This window comes from Fundulus heteroclitus, chromosome 5 (genome assembly GCF_011125445.2).
Source record: "Fundulus heteroclitus isolate FHET01 chromosome 5, MU-UCD_Fhet_4.1, whole genome shotgun sequence".
Lineage (NCBI taxonomy): Eukaryota > Metazoa > Chordata > Actinopteri > Cyprinodontiformes > Fundulidae > Fundulus > Fundulus heteroclitus.
This window is the reverse complement of record NC_046365.1, coordinates 797,853-818,252: the sequence shown is the minus strand read 5'-3', so window position 1 is coordinate 818,252 and position 20,400 is coordinate 797,853. Positions and strand designations below refer to the sequence as shown.

Below are 20,400 nucleotides of genomic sequence, written 5' to 3'. Positions count from 1 at the left end.
GTCGCTCAGAGGGGAAAATTTATTAGAAACGCAGATGGGTTGGTGGTGATCTGGGGTCTGTAATCTAGAGCTATGTTTCCTACGAACTGTCACCCAGCCAGCCTGGTTACCAGGCTGCTCGGGTGCTACTGCTTTAGGTTCGCTACGTGAAGTTACTCTATGCGGCTCCGCACTAGCAAAAGAGCGGCTATCAGCTGGTTTTTCAACAGCACGGAGCCGGGTCTCCAATTCTGACACCCTCGCCTCCAAAGCTACAAAAACACTACATTTATTACATGTACCATCTTTGAATCCTATTTAAACAGGGTCTTTAATAGAACTAGGTTAGATATACATTAAGTTTCCCTCTGTTTTTCTATTTTATGCAGTTTTTCCTAGTTTATGTAGTTTCTCTATTTTATTTAACATTCACTTTTTGTACTGTCAAAACTGTTTAAGCCTGTTTCCAAGAACCTAGAAGGTGCTGAGCTAACCCCCCTTATGGAGTCTTTGTCCAGCAGATACGTTCTGTCTGACACTTCGACCATTAAATCTAATTTATGGTCCCGGCCTGTTTCTTAGGAGTCGACTGAACAAACATTCAGAGAGCCATGGGAGAGCTCTTTCGGGGTTTTTTAAACAACCGTTATCTAATTTACAACGCAGTCACATACCTCTCGTGGGGTCCTGCAAAATAACCCTTCATCAAGGTTAATTAACGGTATCCCCTTTCCATTTTGTGTAGTTTTTTTGTATTTTATCCTACTATCCCTCCTTGGAACAAAAATCATTTTGTTACAAAAACATCAACCGAGAACAGTATATGGTTGTCAAGTGGAGACAATTTAACTGCAAACACTTGTCTTTGTTGAAGTAGGAAAACCACTTCCCTGTATCCTGAATCCAAATCAAAATATAATTAAATTTCATCATACCATGTATCTGCAAGAGGTCCTTCAAAGGTAGTGTAAGATCAGTGTACCCAAATGAAATGATGACTGCAGACTGATGGCCTCAGTTGCACACAACAAGTCAGTTTTGTGAGAATTCTGGATGTCCCAAGTTATTTACATACTGAGACAGGGTGGTGTATCTGGGCAAATTGACACATAAAACATGTTTTATAAACTGATTAAAATACCTGGTAATATAACAAATCCTGGTGAATGTCTGGCACATTCTAGCTGGCAACTGTCATATGTAAAATAGAAAAATCTCTCTACTTTTCAGCTAATAAGAAATAACCTAACAGATACGTCAAACCTATGTTGTTTAAAAACAGAATGTCTCACTCAGGACACATCTGTGTTTACCAGAGAAAGGCCTCGAGTAATAAACGTAAAACCGTCACCCCAGGAAATCCTAAGCTGATAGCAACTCTGTTTGGTAGATTTATGACATGCAGTTGTTAAACAGAGAGACAACACACAGAAACCTAAATGTGAGTGTAGCACATAAAAATATTCCCACCCCAGTGGATTTTCTGCTCATAGAGGATATGGTAAAATACACCTTCTATTGTTTAATCATGAGCAATATGGTCCTGGACATATTAGAATCTAAACTCATGTTTAAAAGGAACATACCAGTTACATAGCAAAAGATTTAATAGATATTAGTATATTTTTCAAAACCGCAAACCTGTGCACTGGGATGCGCTCAATTGGCTGCCTTAAGGAATTATTAACCAGCTCCGATCCATCTGCCCAGGAACTTAAAGATGGAGAGAAAGAAATAATATGAGAACACAGGCCATCCAGATCACATCCCATTAAATTTGTTCAGCAGCATATGGCTAGAAATAAATATCTGTGGTTCACCTTAAAAGATGTTTATTATCAGTCTGTGTGACTCCTGAGATGGGCTCAGACTGACATCTTCGGCAGATCAGGCAGAAAGGAGATTGGAGTTTAGACTTCGCACTCAAAGCTTCAATGTTGCAGTCTGGAAGAACACTAAATGGATGGATGTAAGCATCCCTTCCCCCATGTGCTGGAACGGCATGTCTCTGCGAAGCACTTCAGTGACAAAGTCTCAGTCCACGAGTCAGAAACTTGATGAAGTATGCAGCTCCAATGTATGCAGAAAGTTCATACAGTCATGTCTCCTGACAGCTTGGGATCAGCACTGTTCATGAGCATTGGCCACTTTTCCAGGGTGCGGAAACATTGTTCATGGGAGCGTTATGCCCTTGCTAGGGTACTGACCTTCTGGAGGTGAGGTCATGCCAGGATTCGGTGACTTGCTGGAGGTGTGAAACAGCCTCATGCCCAGCGTCCAGCGTGAGTGACTGTAGCAGATGTTGATGGGTGCCCCACAGACACACATATCAGCTGTAAATGCTCAATTTTATTCCTCCAACCCCAAATCGGCACCAATCGCCGGATTTGTCAGTCGTCTCCGTGCTCCAGAACCAACAGACCTGCAACGAAATGAAGGACAAAAAAGTAAAACAGGGGGAGGCAGCTCCCCCTCCTTTAATTAAATTAGAGACATTGCTTGATGCAATCTGCCGCTTATTGTTACTCCCTTCCTACTTTGTTTTCCAATAACTGTAATTTTAGTAACTTTTAGTAATTAACAAACTCAAGCTTAGTCTTTCTCCCCTCCCTTTAAGCCACAGGCAAATGGTGTATCAAATATTCTCCCAGGATTTAAGTTCATCAGCTGAGACACTGAAGAGGACACGCTGTCTAACATTATTTCTCCAAATAATCCACCCATAATGGACAGACTTGTTTTAGGATCCACACCTGTGTGTTTGATCCATCCTACTGATATTTTCCGGTAGATGTTGTGAGTCCCAATCAAACTTAGGAAGCTCAGCTAAAGTGAATAAAGAAAATGCTGTGTAACTACATCTATCAAGGAAGAAATTATATAAAAAACACTAAAATTACATTTTAAAATGGCTCTATAATCAGTTTTGTGCCTTTGTTTAAAAATTTTTTAAGTCAAATTCTGCCAGCCATGATCGATCACCAGCAACAATGTTGAAAAGTTTATTCACCAAAAATTGCACATTACCAAGTGAACAAGTAGAAAATTCCTCTGTTCTTAAATTACTGGGTGACAAGAGCATCTGCATTTTGGTAGGACTTTAAAAATGTGGATACATATACTGAATAATTTGGGGACCATCCTGTGATTGTCCCGTAATATTTCCCGTTTCTACTCATTTCTGCCATTCTGTAATATCAGTATCTATAATAAAATGATGCAAGCCAATAACATTTGTCATAGGTTCCTCAATTTTAGCTGCTTCATTTGAGGATGACTTCAAAACTGACTCATGACTAAATGCAGGGTTAACAAAATCTGTCAAATCAACCGCAATATCCTTTTGCCCACACCATTAAGCTTAATTTTAACCTTAACTTTTTTCTTAGTTTTGCTTACTCGTGTTTTCCCAGGCCTGCAAATGAGCAGAAGCTGATAGGGTGCTATTTTCTGCTCTCTATTAATTAGCTAGATTTAAGTCTGACGAATTATATGTATTTATTTATCTATTATAACTAGGGCTACCAAACAATGAAAACCTATTAATCACTATTTAATCGCAAATTATATGTTATTACTAAAAGTGTTCATTAGGCATTTTAAAATGCTATTTTGCAATAAATAACGCTAATTAAAATTATACTCTTACAGAAGGTATCTTCCTTTTTTTTGTTTTTTCCCAATTTTTAATACCTCAAACAGACGTTTAATGTTCTCCCAAATTTCCAACAACTTTTCCAAACTTCTAACCTCTTTCTAACTTTTAGGCTACAGTTTAAAATAAACATTTTCTCACCGAGATGCAGCCGGCCATGCGCTTTTCAATGCAACTCACCCAATCAGAATGCAGCCAATACTTCAAATTGCTTTTCTCTGTTCAAACTTCTCCTGCACTTCAACAAACATCATTAATGCATCGACCATTTTTCCAATGATTTCCAAATTCCCCTTAGTTTTTTACCCATATCTTAGCCAGATTCTTGCTCCATAATGAACACTTTTAACTTAACCAAATGAAATCTGCTCCACAATCACTTATCTTAGTTTGAGGCCCAGAGCCAGGGAGAGGGGAATTCACACCCCAGCAGAAACACTCACACAGACACCCACACTTTGCTGAGCCGCAGGGCTCAATCAGTCTGTGCTTCTCACTCACACTACATGGATCCCATTCACAACCGAGACATTCAAAACATAACAAACATTAATATTTAAACACAGACAGCCTAGCGCGACACAGAAGAACCTCTTTGTCCTGTCCGTTTGGCGGAACGTTTTCTCAAAATTCCTCATCTAACCGCTGTGCATCAGAACCTTGTTCTGATGCTAGAAAACAATCCTATTGTTCTCCTGGGGCCCCTTTAAAATCTCTTTCTTCTATAACAGTTCACCATTTTAGGGTCTTACTGTTATTTAGCCTCAACTTTTAAAGATGTTATGTATTCTCGGCCGTTCCTATCGCTACGTTTCTGTGGAGAGTCTCCTTTTTCAGAGATAACGTTTTCATCTCAGTCCTAAAAATCACCAGACTTGTCAGTCATGGCGGGGGAATAGGCCAAATTCTGAGACTATTTTTATTCTTTGTAATTTTTATCTTTTTTATTTTGTTTTATTTTATTTTTCGACAGCCTCAGCATTCAAAGGTTCTTGGCTGTTATTCTCTTTTATCGTTACTATCTTATTTTACGTTTTTCTGACGTGAACAAACACATAAATCCCATTCAGTCTTGTCTCGGTTTCAATATAAATTCTATTCAATCCTCTCATACTAATAGCTATGTTCAACCTCTGATATTTTGAGAAGAAAGCATCTCACCCACAGCAACAACTAATTTAGCCTACATCTAATCTTTCGCCAATAGGACAATCAAAATCTCCTTACTTTTTTTTCGGGTCGACCCTGTTTTGCTGTAAGTGATTACTTCTCCGTGCCCAAAGTCAAAATGTCTCTTTACCCACAGCCAAATCTGACGTCACGGCACCATGTTATAGAATGGGTATACTGCCCTGCTCCTACATATCTATTGAAAGCCCATCTTACCCCGGTTCCAGATTTGGCCGAAAACATTGATCAAAAGGTAGAACAGTGTAATATGCATATTTAATTTATTAGAAATTAAATATGGAGACAAAAATTTACATTACCAGTCATCTATGTCCATTCCCTGGCCCATGCAGTTTTTTGTCTGATCTAAGTTTTCCCAAGACACCCTTTTTCATCCACTTAATGCTCCTCCCGCTCAGGTCAGGGGGAGGATGGTTGACCCCCCTCTCCTTCTGACCAACCCCCCTGGGGGGCAATAAAACTAAAGCTGCATGTTATCTTAGCTGGCAACAGGGAGAGACATACCTTCTGCCTAAGATATTTTTCTTAACAACATATTTACTTTGAGTGATTTTGTTCCAATCATAACTTTGCAGAGCTTCCACTAGATTTAGTAGTGTTAGGATATCAACAAGGTCAAGTGGAACGAGCTGTTTATCCCAGAACTGCATGGCACACTTAGATGGCACGGACCCAAAAGATTGGCACATATCTATCAGATACCACCCCGGAGGTGACACAGCTTCCCTGCTGATGTCACAGTTTGGATGTGTACCGCCCTTGTATGGGTGTGTCCCGAGATCCCTTTATAATGTTTGTGTGATGAGCACTCGAGGCCTCCTGCCGATCAGGGGCCCATCAGCGCTGGTGTGACTGTAACTATTTCTCTGTCTTTACCTAGATAAAATATAACTAAAAGCATACTTGTCTGTTTTATGCTTCCTACATTCAAGGTAATAAGTAAGTGGGGGTCGCCTGACTGGGTAAAACGAACTGGGTCCACCGAGGGTGTTTCACCTTAGACACGGCACGGTGAAACAGTAACAAATTGGTGTTTCCGCCCGGACCCAAAAGGCGGCGTACCACCTTCCGTTTTCCGGCCAGGACGTCATTCCGGAAGAAAAACACACAGCGTGCGGCCGCACAAAAGGTAAGGAGATTTCATTCATCTCCTAGTGTCTTTTTCTTCCTGGAGGGCCGACTTTTTGTATTCCTAAAGGCAGAGAAAGGTTTGAGGATAATTGTTTGCAAACGTGTCGATAATCGATAAGGATTTGGGATTTGCGTGCGGTCACAGAGGTGAAAGTCCGGGAAGTTTTGGCCAAACTTCTGAAAATATTGTGAACCTTGAGAATATTGGGTTTAGAGGTCCCTTGTTAGGCACAGAGGAAAATACGTCTTCCTCTGTGTCTAGCATAAAAGCGGCCATTCTGACAGACACGCCATTACGCGTGGCTTCTAAAACATCGTGTAGCCTAGAAAACGTGGGTTTAGAGCCCCTTATCTTCCGCGGGGACTAACATAAAATCTTTCGTCTTCACGGAAATATAAAAGCTGCCTTTTCGAAAAACGAGCGCGTATGAGATTGAGAACAAGACCTGGCAAATACACAATAGTATGAATGCGGAGGTTTGACGGAGGGTGGCTCTGTTAAAACCCCGATTACAGACAAATATAGAAAATCAGCCAGTGAGTTCAAGATATCTAGTTTGAGAAGCCGAGAACCTGTCGTAGAGACAGCAATGCCGAGATATACCCGTGAGCTGGACGCACACACAACCAGCAAGACCGAAGGTACGTACAGAGTTAACTAAAAGATTGGCCAGAGAGTGTGAGTGTGAGTGTGTGTGTGTGTGAGACACGTTATTGTCATTGAGCCGTGGAAGTGAAGTGAAGGGTAACGGCCTTCTCATCCTGAGATGAGAAGGCCGTTCCTAATTGTTTGGGAATTATTGTTTTGGGTGAGACTTTTGCATTTGGTCTATATGAATCATTAAAATGTTTTTTTGTAAGTTTTCTTGAGAAGAAGATGGCATTATGGTCAGACAACCCAGTCACGTAATTAAAAGTTTTGATAATTCTTCCAGGTTTATTTACAAAAAGCAAGTCTATCAAAGTTTTGGAGTGTGAAGTTATTCGAGTAGGTTGTTCTATTAACTGTTTAAAATTAAGATGTTCAGTGACTTGTTTCAAGTTCTTTCTAGCTTTCTTATCATTCCAGTTTACATTAAAATCTCCAATAATTATAATTTCTTTATTTATATCGCAATGATTCAGAAGAAGTTTTAAGTTGTTATAAAAATCCAATTTAGCAGATGGTTTACGATACAAGCAAATTACAATAAAAGACATTGCAGGTGAGAGTGAGATTTCTACACCAACATACTCGAGCTTGATTTCTTCTGGCCAGTTTATCCGTCTACATTTTAGAGCGCTTTTAACATAAAGAAGAACACCTTCACCCCTCCCATGTGTCCTGTCATTCCTATAAACATTATACTCTGGCATAGTTACTACTGAATTTCAATTCGATTCAATTTTATTTATATAGCGCCAATTCATGAAACATGTCATCTCAAGGCACTTTACAAAGTCAAGTTCAATCATATTATACAGATTGGGTCAGACTATACAGATTGGTAAAAAAAATTCCTATATAAGGGAAACAAGTTGATTGCTTCAAAGTCCCGACAAGCAGCATTCACTCCTGAGAAGCGTAGAGCCACAGGGAGAGTCGTCTGCATTGTCCATGGCTTTGCAGCAATCCCTCATACTGAGCAAGCATGAAGCGACAGTGGGAAGAAAAACTCCCCATTAACGGGAAGGAAAACCTCCGGCAGAACCGGGCTCAGTATGAACGGTCATCTGCCTCGACCGACTGGGGGTTACAGAAGACACAACAGAGAGACAAAAAAGCACAGAAGCACACATTGATCCAGTAATCTGTTCTACATTAGATGGTAATAGCGTGTAAGCCGTCTTCTCTGGATGATGTCACAGTTAACAGAACGCCAGACCAGGTGTACCGACTATGAAGATAAAAGACAGAGAACAGAAAGTTAAAGCTGCTTGGGTTAAAATAAGGTATTTGTTTGGGTAATATTCTGTCAGTACCACCACCTTTGGTGAACCACCTCTTCCTTTCTGTAAATGTAAGCCCACCATTCTGATACATAACAGTCTAATCTTAAATGACATTTGGGATAAGTATATCATGAAGGTAAGTAGATAAATATGGACAGTTTATAGTTCTCACTATAAACTATCCATATTTTTATATGTGTTGTGACACCAAGGACTGTAATATATCAGACATGTTTGGTATTCAAATAAATAAAAAATAAATAAAAATCAGATGTAGGTATGCTGTGCCTGTCACAATAAATTTATGAATGTAATAAAAGGGGTTATTTAGCTGGGTGATGGTCAGTCTAAATCTGGGTGCATAATAAAGAATTTTGACTTTGGTTACAGTGCTTACATTTGGTTTTAGTTTGTTTTTCGCAGAGGAAAGAGGGAGGTGGGAAATATGCTCTATGCACCTCGCAGTTCCACGTTCGCGTGTACTAGGCTACCAACTTCCGGTTCGACTTCCTCTTTATACACAGACAGATATGGCTCTCTTTTATAGTTGTTGTCTTCAGGACTTACCTCGAGTGTGAAATCCATAGTTTTTAGTACACAGTATTTACATTTACCTTAGCACATTAACAAGGATGAGGGTTTTTAGACTCAGTGGCTCCATGCCTTAACAAGTGGTCCACATTGGTAGTTCACAAGTAAACATGCCACTGTAAACAGTTGGTTTATGCTACCAGAAATGGACAAGGGGATGACTGTATCAAACAACTTATGCTCCTTCACTCGGCGGATAAGACGTTCAACGTGTACCCTGAGCCTGGCCACAGACTGAGTGTGGGTCACTTCATGAGGTAGCATTTGTTTTCCCTTGGTCAGGAAAACAGGCCGGTGAATTTTGCATGGCACTAGGTTGTCAATTAAGAAGCCCTAATCCACCATGATGGCCATGTCAGGGGTAGTAAGGTTAATGATCCCTGACTGTTTGAACAACTCCCTGTCACTTATAGACCCTGCATAGAGTCCAGACACAAATGTTATTGCTCCATGAGGTGCCATTCCTATTAAAGCCTTGAATGTGCAGTGAGACTTATAGTTTGAAAAAACCTCACTTTGTAATAACAAAGAGGAAGGTGTTTGGCAGCGGATCTCAGTACAATCCAGGATAACCTGCGTGTCTCGGAAAAGATGAAATTCCTCTGGCAAATGGGCTCCTGCTCTCTCTTTCGGCATCCAAATGCACACTGACCCCAGGACAAAGTACAGGAAGTTGGCCCAGGTTGTTATGATGCGGCTCACTGTGGCCTGATGTACATTGAAGCGATGACCAAGGTCCTTTTGCTTGAGGCCCAAAGCAAGATGCATCATGAACAGGAAGAACTCGTCTATAGCAGGATGTGCCTGAGTGTTTCCAGCCTCCTTGGTGACTTTGGAGTTGGTGACACGAATCATTCTGTGCGTTGTCGGTTTAGTTTTTTCCCAGAAGGCCATCAGGTGGTTGTAGGTTGCAAATCTGTCAAGAAATAAACGTGCATTGGTTCTCACATGGCATAAAAGACTTACTCTTAGCTTTATAGATAGTATAGTAATTTCCAGTTTATGAAATAACAATGCTGAACTACAAGTAACTGATACAACAATCTTGTAATACTTCATGAGTCATAAAAATTATGGAATCCTCTATGTATGATTAAACTAACTCTGATTGCTGTTGAAGACAACAGATGTTATTCATACTTATAATTATGTTAGCCTATGTTGTTATTTTGGTCGGTGTAGCCTACTTTTACGTGCATCTAGCTTATACAACAACAATAATATTTAATAACAATGTGGAATAGTGTTTTCAAGCCAAAGGCAATGCTATTACAAATGCTTTTCACAGGCAATATAAGTTTAACTTACCTTGTATAAAAGCGTATGTCTTCATTGGACCCAGCAAATCTCTGGAGACCGAAGCGAAGTGTGATTTTGGACTGGTCCAACTCCTTCCGTAGATCTTCTATCTCCCTCGTCAACTCCTTATTTTTATGCAATACCATGTCCACAGCTGCAGCTTCTGGAACTGAACAATAATCGTGTCCAGTTCTCTCCACGTCAAAGTCCATGTCTTGCTCTACGTCCGAGTCAGGATCAGGGGGCAGCGGTCTCTCTCGCCGTTCCCAAACACTCGACCTCGGCGGCTGCACTTGGTAACGGTTCCACTCAAACAGTGTAGGGAAAGCCCCTTTTTTCAGACGTCTCAGTCTAGTCCTTTCCATAAAGTCATCGGGTTTGAAATGAACGCTACATACCTTTGTGTTTTTGTTGACTTGGAAGTCATCCCTCCTGATCTTTTTTTTTTTTTTTTTTTTTTTTTTTTTTTCCCAGTGTCCTTTCTAGCAATGTGGCAATAAAAATTGATATCTTAATGCCAAATAGAGCTCGACAGATTTTACTTTCACAAGTGGAGCAAACAGCTTTCGCCATAATGCTCCGCTTGATTTGTGCGTGTAAATAGCTTTATTGTGATTCCTGCAGGGAGAATTTCAAATTATATGGACACTACAATGGGAAAGTAGGACAGTAAAAGAAAAACAAGAAGAGGAAAAAAAAAAGAGAAAGAAGAGGTGAAAGAAAGAAGAGATAAAAGGAAGAGAATGATAAAACTTCCTCTGTCTGCTCCATCACCTGGAAAGAGACACAAAAAGAACAGCACAACCAACAGACATAAAGCAACAGATACAATCGTGTAACACCTTGATACCATTGCTAAATCATATGTATTATTATTTAAGCTGACATGTGTAATGTGATACCTAAAAAAAAAGGTAAAAGAAAGTAAATAAATTATAGCCTTTCTGTATATAAGTGAACATTTAATACCTGGGACCCAGCACCTGTGGGAGATTGTGAGAGTGCACTAGTTTAGGTGAAAATTATCCAGAAGGAAATGGCTTGATAGTGATTGTGGAGAACCGAAGACCCACCTTCCCCGAGTACAGAGGCAGGGGTCAGGGAACCCATAACCCCGGACTCCCAAAGGGGCCCCCAAAGCAGTGCGCCCGAGAGGGGCCTTCACAGGAAATGTACAACCCCCCCCTAAGGAAAGAGGAGAGACGACCCCGAGGAAATCCCCCAGCCACCGCAATGCCGACGCCCCCAAGAGCCGCGGGGACGAGCCCGTGGGCTCCGCCGGCAGCCGGCCCCGCTGAAGTGGTCCTGGCCATGGGCCCTGGGGGCCAGAGGCCCCGGGGGCGCCCCGCCCCCGCGGCAGGGGCCCCGGCCGCCCCCCGGGGGGCCAGGCCCCGCGAAGCCACCGCCGGGAATGGGCCGGCGCCCACCCGGGAACCCGCCCCAAACACGAGGACCGTCAACGCGCCAGAGGGTCAAGGCGCCCGCCAACGCAGCGGAGGAGGGCAGGACGTGGGGGGATGGGCTCCGCACCTAGCGGAGACTTGAGATGATCTTGGGAGAGGGAGCGGACCGAACCCAAACCTGGAAAAAAAAAAAAAAAAAAAACACTCATTCACACCATCCCTCCCTTGTGCCCCACTCGCCACACACAGACACCAAAAAAAATAAAAAATAAATAAATAAATAAATAAAATAAATAAATAAAATAAAAAATAAATTTAAAAAAAGGACGCTTTACACACATTCTCACATAGCATTCACATCCAAAAAACCCAAGTGGGGGAGGGGGGGTCACCACAATTCAACAATACGACTGCCTGTGCCCGACCCCCGGCCCCGCCCCCGGACCAGGCCCCCCAAAGAGGGGGGGCCGACACGACCCGTACGGGCCATCCGATCAGAGCCCCCCATCACCCACTATATACCTAATAAACCCCCTCCCACCCCGACCTTACCCTAGCCACCCCTGCCCCCCATCCCTTCCTGGGGAGAGCAGAGGCGTCAGCCCCAGATCCGGTAAGCCGCCGGCCAGCCGCAACAGCCCCCCGCCAAGACCCCGTACCCAGTGGCCCGCACCTCCTCCAGGCCCCAGACTCCGTGCCGCGATCGGAGATCGGGGGTGTGCAAAAGACCCCCGATCCTCCCTACGCCCGCTCAGATGTTGTGTTGTTGCATGTTGTTCTCAGGTGTGTTTAAAACTGGGAGCACCGAAGGGGGTGCACGGCACAGCCCACCCCCCCTCCGGAAGGGAGCTGGTGCCAGCGCCCCCCCTCCAAGCAACTACCCAGAAGAACCCTCAATGTCTAAATGCGAGAGGGGGTGATGGGAGCCGCCCGGGGCGAGGCTCACACAACATAAGCCCCCCCCCAGACGTCTTCCCCCCACCCCCCCCCATATCGTGGCCTACATGGATGTGCGTTGTGAAAATGTTTGGAGTGAAAGTGTCTAAAATGCATGATAAAATTGGGGAGAGGGACGTCACCAAAAGGTGGCAACCTCCAGTAACGCCCTCTCCCCAAGGACCTAAATGTGTGGCGGCGTGATGGAGCAGGCAGAGGGAGGAGTCCGGGGATGGGGAGCTAAGGACTGGGGAGCCAACCCAGGGAGCCAGCTCCCCTACTGACTCCAATAGGCACCCCCGCTCGCCGAAAGCCCCACCCGGAGAAAGGGGCCCCTCCAGCGGCACCACCATAGCCCGGGGGCCGGGGAGAGGCCGCAGGGCCCGCCAGCCAACCACCCACCAGGACCAACACCTCTACCTCCCCCAGCCCACCCCCCATGCCTACTGTATTTAACCCCCCCCCCCCCCCAAAACAAAAAGATTATTAATAATAATAATAATAATAATAATAATATATAATTAAATAAATAAATTAATAAGATGGGGGACCCTGGCCAGCCAGCCCGCACGAGCCATCCCAAACCCCACCCCCCAGGTGAGACCCGCACCGGGAGACTACACGGACCAGGACCGGGACAGGGGGCCGGACACAAGCCCACCAGAACGCCCACCAAACCCCCCCCCCCCCCCCCCAAACCACCCGTAGATTTAAACCCTCCCCAACACTAACATTCAAACATCTCACCATACATTCGACACTAGACATCCAGGCTGGGTAAGTCACTACTCCCCCTCCCTCCCCTCCCCCCACTAGCAGAATGCCAACCCAAAGAAGGGGAAGAGCATCTGCCCTGAGATGTTAATGACCATGCCCCCCTACCAGCTCAACAGGCCCTGAGGACCCCCAGCGCACCAGAGGCCCCGTGCAGGGGCGGACACCCGGGCGCACGCCGGCCCTGACCCCAAGTGGCACACCCCCCGGAACCGGAACCCCCGAGGCCCCGCCGGGGCCCCCGCCCGAGGGCGGCGCGCCCCAGGGACCCCAGGCCCCCAGACCCACCCAGGACCCACCCAGCGACAGCCCAGCTACCAGGCCAGTAACCCACGTCCGTCCCCGCGTAGCTCCCCAAGAGCGCCGCAAGCGGTGCTGTGGGCCACCCGTAGGCCTCCCAAGCTCCTCCCATATGGGGGCAACAGACCCTGGAGTCAGACCCACCAAGCGCCCCACTCCAAGTGCCCCCAGAGTCCCAGGAACCCCTCCACCCAGCCAGTGCGCCCTGCAGGAAGCAACCCACCGCCCCCCATTCCACTAAGTGATAGTGCTGATCAAAGGAGCCCAAAGAGATCGAACAGATGTGGATGCAGATGCTGTCTCAAGATTAATATGATCCAACAAAAGATCTCTATATTGATTGATACTGAGATTCTCCTTACTTTTCCAATTCATGAGGATAGTTTTCTTTGCGATACATAGTGCAGTGAAAACCATGTAAACTATTTTATTCCCCAGAGGGCTTTCCTCAAAATTACCAAGCAAGCAAACTGATGGGGAAGGTGTAATTTTACAGCTCAAGCACTTTGATAAGTCCTTACATATCTGTGTCCAGAACCTCTGGACTGGTGTGCATAACCATAACGCATGAATATAATTATCAGGATGATTGCCTATGCAGTGTGGACAGATATTAGATTGTGCCAGACCCATCTTGAATAATCTTTGTCCTGTGTAGTGTACTCTGTGAAGGATTTTGTATTGTATTAGTTGTAAGTTGGTGTTACTAGTCAATTTGAAAGTTCTTAGACATATCTGAGCCCAGAAGTTTTGTTCAAAGTTGACTGATAGATCCTCTTCCCATTTCGTAATAGGAAGAGATATTGAATCATCTATTTTAGTCAGTGTCCTGTATGATTTAGACAGTAGTTTGGGGGGGTTTAAATCTAGGAACTCTAATATATTACTTGGAATTTGTAAACCACCTTTAATATGCTTAAATTTTTTCTAATTATAGATTTAAGTTGTTCATATTCCAAAAATTTATTTTTACTAATGCCATATTGCATATTTAGTTTGGAAAAATTGATGAACTCGGTTCCATCAAGTAAATGTTCCAGATATTCAATACCTTTGTTCTTCCAGTATGTAAAGTTTATCATATTATTATTTTGTAGGATGTCAGGGTTGTTCCAGATGGGTGTACGACTGCATGGGATAAGTGACGACTTTGTCATTTTAAGAAACTCCCACCATGCTGTCAGAGTAGAGCTGATATTGATATTTTTAAAGCATGTATGCCGTTTTATATTTGAGCTAATAAACGGCAAATCTGAAATCATGATATTATATGCAATAATATCCCTCCTGATCTTAATGATCCATTTTTTTCTTAGATCCTCTTCCACGGGAAATGAATGAAAACTCACCGTCGAGTTGTATCTTGCCGACACAACGCACAACGGCACACAACAATGTTCCGAACTAGGTCGCATTAGTTTTTGATATCGGAACACCTTTTTCTCCATAGTTAAGCTGCAAAGATAAGAATAACTAGAATGTTGGTTGTTGTTAATTTTCGCGCGTCAGATCTTAGTAGAGAGTGTAGTCGGAAACACGTCACAATCCCCGCTGCATAGAGCCTATTGTTCCAATTAAAATAATTTTTAGCAAATATTGATTATGAAACAAACCTTTAAAAATAAATGACGCAACTGTCCAGAGTTCAGGGGTCTGTTCTTCGTACGTCGCTAACTCAGTTAGCAGGATTTCATTGTTGACGATTTGGCATGATCTTGGATCGTTTGGTTCTTCGAAAGACATCCTGCACTTGTTGTCATAGCAACATGTACGCCAGCTTAAGACTGCTCCAGAGCAGGCTTATTTCATGTAAACAAGATTAGATCACAGCTGTATAAGCGGAGGAGATAGGGAAGCAATGTCCATTTTTACGACTGCAACCTGTTGCGGAAGGTGCATGAATAATTTGCAGAGTTTTTCGAATTAATCGCTTATTGCGCAATAGACAGGATCCTTTAGCGCAGTGTAATTGTAGTAAGATTTTCTTGGTCACATCATTTAACAGTGGCTTTTAAAGAGGAAAAAGTGGTGTTGGAGCCATAAATCTAAAATATTTAAGTTATTTGTATGATGGTTTGCTTTTTATTTTTATCCTATAGTAAGAAGATTTGTTCGGGCCATTTTATTGTGAAGTTTAGTTTACTTTGAAAGGCTTGCTTCCTGTCGAGCCGTATATTGTATTAGAAAAAACTATGGATGGATTATCTAGCCACGGAGCAATACAGTTTTACCGTGTAAACTGTGGATGACTTGGAAAAGGAAAATTTTAATTTTTTTATGGATAAAGATTTTTTTTTGTCAAAATTCCCAGTTTGCATGAGTCCTTTACTACCCGTGTCTAAGGAATGACACTGAAATTTGGATCTCTTGACATAACAAGTGGCTTTTTAAAATAAAGTATAATAATTAAAGGCTACCATTTTGTAGAATATTCTTGTATTTCACTTTTACTTGTCCCCATGTTCTAGTGGGTCCCATGGAGGCTCTGATATAAAAGAACAAAGTAAATATCAAATTATTAAAATGCAAAAATTCATACTGTAGAAAGTGATAGAAACATCTACCATGGACAGTATTTACACATTCATTTGTCAGCTGCTTTTTGCCAGCCCTTTCTCCTGGCTTTAACAGATTTTGAGGTGTTTTAATTAATGACTCAAATTCGGCATAACCTTCCATTAAAAGCTCGTGTTGTGCTTGGGAGAAAAACTGTGGGCGCTCTTTGGCCATGCTGAACAGCCAATAGCAGCGCTGCTGATCATTGTTTCTACTATCGATACATTTCCCCTTTTAAACAAACGCATGAATGCGCAGTTGTCTCAGATAACTCAATCCAGCCATACTAATCGTAAACAACAGGTGTGTTCGAAGAACCCAATTAGCCGGATCATGATTAGCCGGATGAAATCATCTTGGATGTGTCATTTGATCTCGCATGTTTTAAGCAACGTACGGAGAACGGACCCCAGATTTTTCCAAAGTTTCAAACTGCAAAGATCAATAAGAATGTACAATATATGTTGTGTTGTACGTTTCCTTTTTATTCAAATATGCAAAAATACAGCAAACTGTCTAAAGACACACTCTGAGTCTGATTTTTTCCAAATTGAAATGGTTAACAGGCCATTTCCTTTCTAAATACACACAATTGCGGTGTCATTGTGTTATCTAAGTAACTGGCTCACCCAGTACCCCTCACTTCCTTCCAATATGGCCACACTTTGTGTGTTCTCTTTCCTTCTCAAAGACAGACACACACTTCCCTCTCAAAGACGCATATGTGCACGCACACACACACACACACACACACACACACACACAGGCCATTAGTCAAAGGGGTTTGAATGGCAGGAAGGGAGTGGGATTGTTCATAGAGAATTATATTGTAATGTATGATGTGAATTTGTTTCTGTGGACCCAAACTTGATATTCACCTTGCTCTTCCTCATTTTCAGTCCAAAAGTTTCTCAACTTTCAAACTAATTATTATAAATATGGTATCACTAAAAAAAATCCATGTAAATTCAATAAATGATTACTAAACATGGCACATCTTAACTCCTTAAGGCCAGAGTGTTTCAGGAGCAATTTTCAACTGAAATTACATACAGTATTGATTTAAATCAAGTAGAGCTCCAAAGTCATAAAGTGGAAATGGAAACGTTAGTTTTTGCATGACACAAAGGCATTAAAGAATATTTTTACAAATGTCACCATGTCTTATTTATAGGTGATTAAACAAAGAAAAAAATCAAAAAAAAAAGTGAACCTTGTCTAAATTCTTTCCAAAATTAACACTACAAAACATCATGAAATCCCCTTTGAAATTATATGAGAAGCCTCAGATGGTATAGATCCACATCTTAACTATAACTGCAACAAATCTGGACTGAATCAGTTGCAGCATATTTATTCCACAAAGGTTTTACTGGCCAAGCGTGCCAAATGTATTTTCCCCCCATAAAAGGGAATATAGTCAGATAAAAGTGCAGATTTCCATTGTAGGATAACTCCTGCATATAGCAAAGCCTTTGGTCACAAGATTTACCCATTGTTTCATCAAAATATACTGTTGTGCACAGCATAATATCAATAAAATAAAGAGAAAATGAGGTGAATTCCATGTGCCCTCTTTCTGAAATAGCATACAAGTAATGTAAAGATGCACGAACAAATGGAGCATTCTGCGCTCGCGGAGGTGCGTAAAGCAATCTGAGTTTAATGCAGCCGTGTCAACAGATTTTACTGTGTTACACACAGAAATTGCATCATTGGAAATAGTCAGACAATAACCTCTGACCCCTTGTTGGAAAGGTGAGAGCCTCTAGTTTCCAACAATAACAGCCATTAGGCGGTGAAACAAAAAATGGCTTTGTGTGGTTGCATATTTCTGCAGAATCTGACGTCTTAAATCTCATTTTGTTTGTTTACACTACTGTAAAACAAAAAGTTTAGAAACTTTAAAGCCCCCTCTTGAAAGACATGTGGGTGAAAAAAATGTCACAGCGAATTTTTACTTCCACAGGATAGGTATATGATGTTGTATTCTGTTCTACTTCTGGTCTGCTTCTCTTACTGGCTTCCATGTTTGCAGATTGCTGCTCTTTTGCCAAGATAAAATGCCAAATGCTGCAGTCTGTTTTCGGAACCCTGGGAACTCTCATATGATTGGTGGCTACATACTGCATCAAAGTAGTTCTGCATCATGTCTCTAATTTTGAGAGGAAAAAAACTTGACTAAGACATTGTTGATGGAGAGGACCAATTGTTTTTAAGAAATGTTACTTCCATACCAGGTGACAAATGAGAATACTTATACTTATATTACTTATATTAAATTTAAGTTAAATATCTTACCTATTGCTCCTTTACACATTTTTAGAATGTGTATCACATACAGATATATGCATGAAAGCACATACTGATTCATTCATTAACTGGTCTCCATACAGGTTTTACCAGCAAAGGCACGCACACACAGACTATCTGTGCCCACATCTTATCTTCTTATCAGCAGATCTGGGTTAGTTCCATTAACTTCCTTCCCTTTTACACCAGGATGTGAGGTCTGTTTCCTCCTCTGTGTTAGTGGATGTATTAAGGGTGAGGGCTAGAGGTGCTACAAACTTCTTGGAGACTAAAACAAAAGCACAGAAATAACTAATTGAGGAGTGCTTTTTTCATACAAAAGTAAATGGCAAATAAGCTTATTTTTTCTGTTCATCTATTGATATTTATGAAGCTAGAGGTACAATGTGACACATATTAGTTATTGCTCTGTTTCGAATTAAAAAAGGGATAAGCCACATCTGAATTTAGTCTCTCCAGTTACTATTTATATTCTGGTTATATTTTTCAAGCCATTCACTTTTATCTATTCTATATGACGTTTTTTAAAAAACAATTGTGTCACAGTATTCTTTGCGGAACCGCTAAACAAGGTCATGGACTTACCAATTAAGCAAATCTGCTATCTTTACTTATTTCACCGTGATTTTGTAGTCCAAGCTAAAGGATGCCGAAGCTACAAGTGGATAGGTGAAAATGTTTGTATGTTGGGTCTATTAATCCAAGCTAGCATTGAACATTCAGACAACATATGCTGACAGTGTTCTTGGATTGTCAAAATTACGGGATGAAGTGACGAATGCAACACACGTGAACACGAATTTCAGCCCGCTAAAAATATATGCCAGCGGCATATATATCAGCTTCTGATATGTAAGTGATGCATTAGACGAGAGTACAATGCCTCGTATTACCACCATTACTTACATTTATATAATTGCGGTGTCGCAGCTCCGGCTGTCTCTGCATAATTGTCCGCCATCCATCCATCCATTTTCCAAACCGCTTAATCCCTCATGGGGTCGCGGGGGTTGCTGGTGCCTATCTCCAGCGTTCACTGGGCGAGAGGCGGGGTACACCCTGGACAGGTCGCCAGTCTGTCGCAGGGCAACACAGAGAGACAAACAGGACAAACAACCATTCACACCTAAGGACAATTTGGAGAAGCCAATTAACCTAACAGTCATGTTTTTGGACTGTGGGAGAAAGCCGGAGTACCTGGAGAGAACCCATGCATGCACAGGGAGAACATGCAAACTCCATGCAGAAAGACCCAGGGGTGTACTCGAACCCAGGACCTTCTTGCTGCAAGGCAACAGCGCTACCCACTGCGCCACTGTGCAGCCCTTAATAATCCGCCATTATTTTCAAAATGGGAACATCTTCCCGACGTCCCTAGTCCCTCCCTTTCCACTTTGTAGTCAAGATGTTGTCCGTTTAGTGCGAGTAGGGTCCATCGTTACACATGGCATTTTGTGACCATTTTCAGAGGGTCATCCGGGTATCTTCAGTGCACTGACTTTTTGTGTTATCTACACTATATACTTAAAACTAAGTGTTCAAAGTGTAGAAGTAGGCGGAATGAGACACAGCCTAGTTTTTCAAGTTGAATCTGCCCAGCCTAGTGTTGTGCAATTATGCACTGTTTAAAGTTATTTAATGTTTATTAAATAACCCTCTTAAGTATTTTCTGGTGATAATCAGCTCTTAAGCTGATATCAAGACAATGGTTGAAAGGGATGAATTTGAGCACTAGCGATTTATTAACAGCAAAACCTGCACACACATAGAATAAAGAATTTAATAACAGAAATAAAATTAACATCCAGAGATCATTATGTAATGTTGTTTATCTGAATTAACACAATATTTCGATTAACAAATCCTCTCTACTAGGCTAGTGAAACGTAACTAAACTACTAAGCAAAATGAAAACAACCCTGTCACAATTCAATTCAATTCAATTCAATTTTATTTATATAGCGCCAAATCATGAAACATGTCATCTCAAGGCACTTTACAAAGTCAAGTTCAATCATATTATACAGATTGGGTCAGATTATACAGATTGGTCAAAAATGTCCTATATAAGGAAACCAGTTGATTGCATCAAAGTCCCGACAAGCAGCATTCACTCCTGGGGAACCGTAGAGCCACAGGAAGAGTCATCTGCATTGTACATGGCTTTGCTGCAATCCCTCATACTGAGCAAGCATGAAGCGACAGTGGTAAGAAAAACCACCCATTAACGGGAAAAAAAACCTCCGGCAGAACCGGGCTCAGTATGAACGGTCATCTGCCTCGACCGACTGGGGTTACAGAAGACAGAACAGAGACACAACAAGAGAAACAAAAAAGCAC

At 42.2% G+C, this 20,400-nt stretch overlaps 1 long non-coding RNA gene across 3 annotated transcripts in view; it reads right to left on the bottom strand.

Moving 5' to 3' along the window:
• Positions 1–220: 220 nt before the first annotated feature.
• Positions 221–20,400, bottom strand: part of LOC118563077 — a 52,632-nt gene continuing 32,452 nt past the window's right edge. For 2 of the 3 annotated variants that reach the window (XR_004930998.1, XR_004930997.1), the window contains 2 exons: positions 1,800–2,401; positions 221–1,692 (listed from right to left, as the gene is read on the bottom strand). This is a non-coding gene — a long non-coding RNA (uncharacterized LOC118563077). Of the gene's footprint in view, positions 1,693–1,799; positions 2,402–5,124; positions 5,360–20,400 lie in introns of those variants that run through there. The other variant, XR_004930996.1, reaches the window with a different exon arrangement.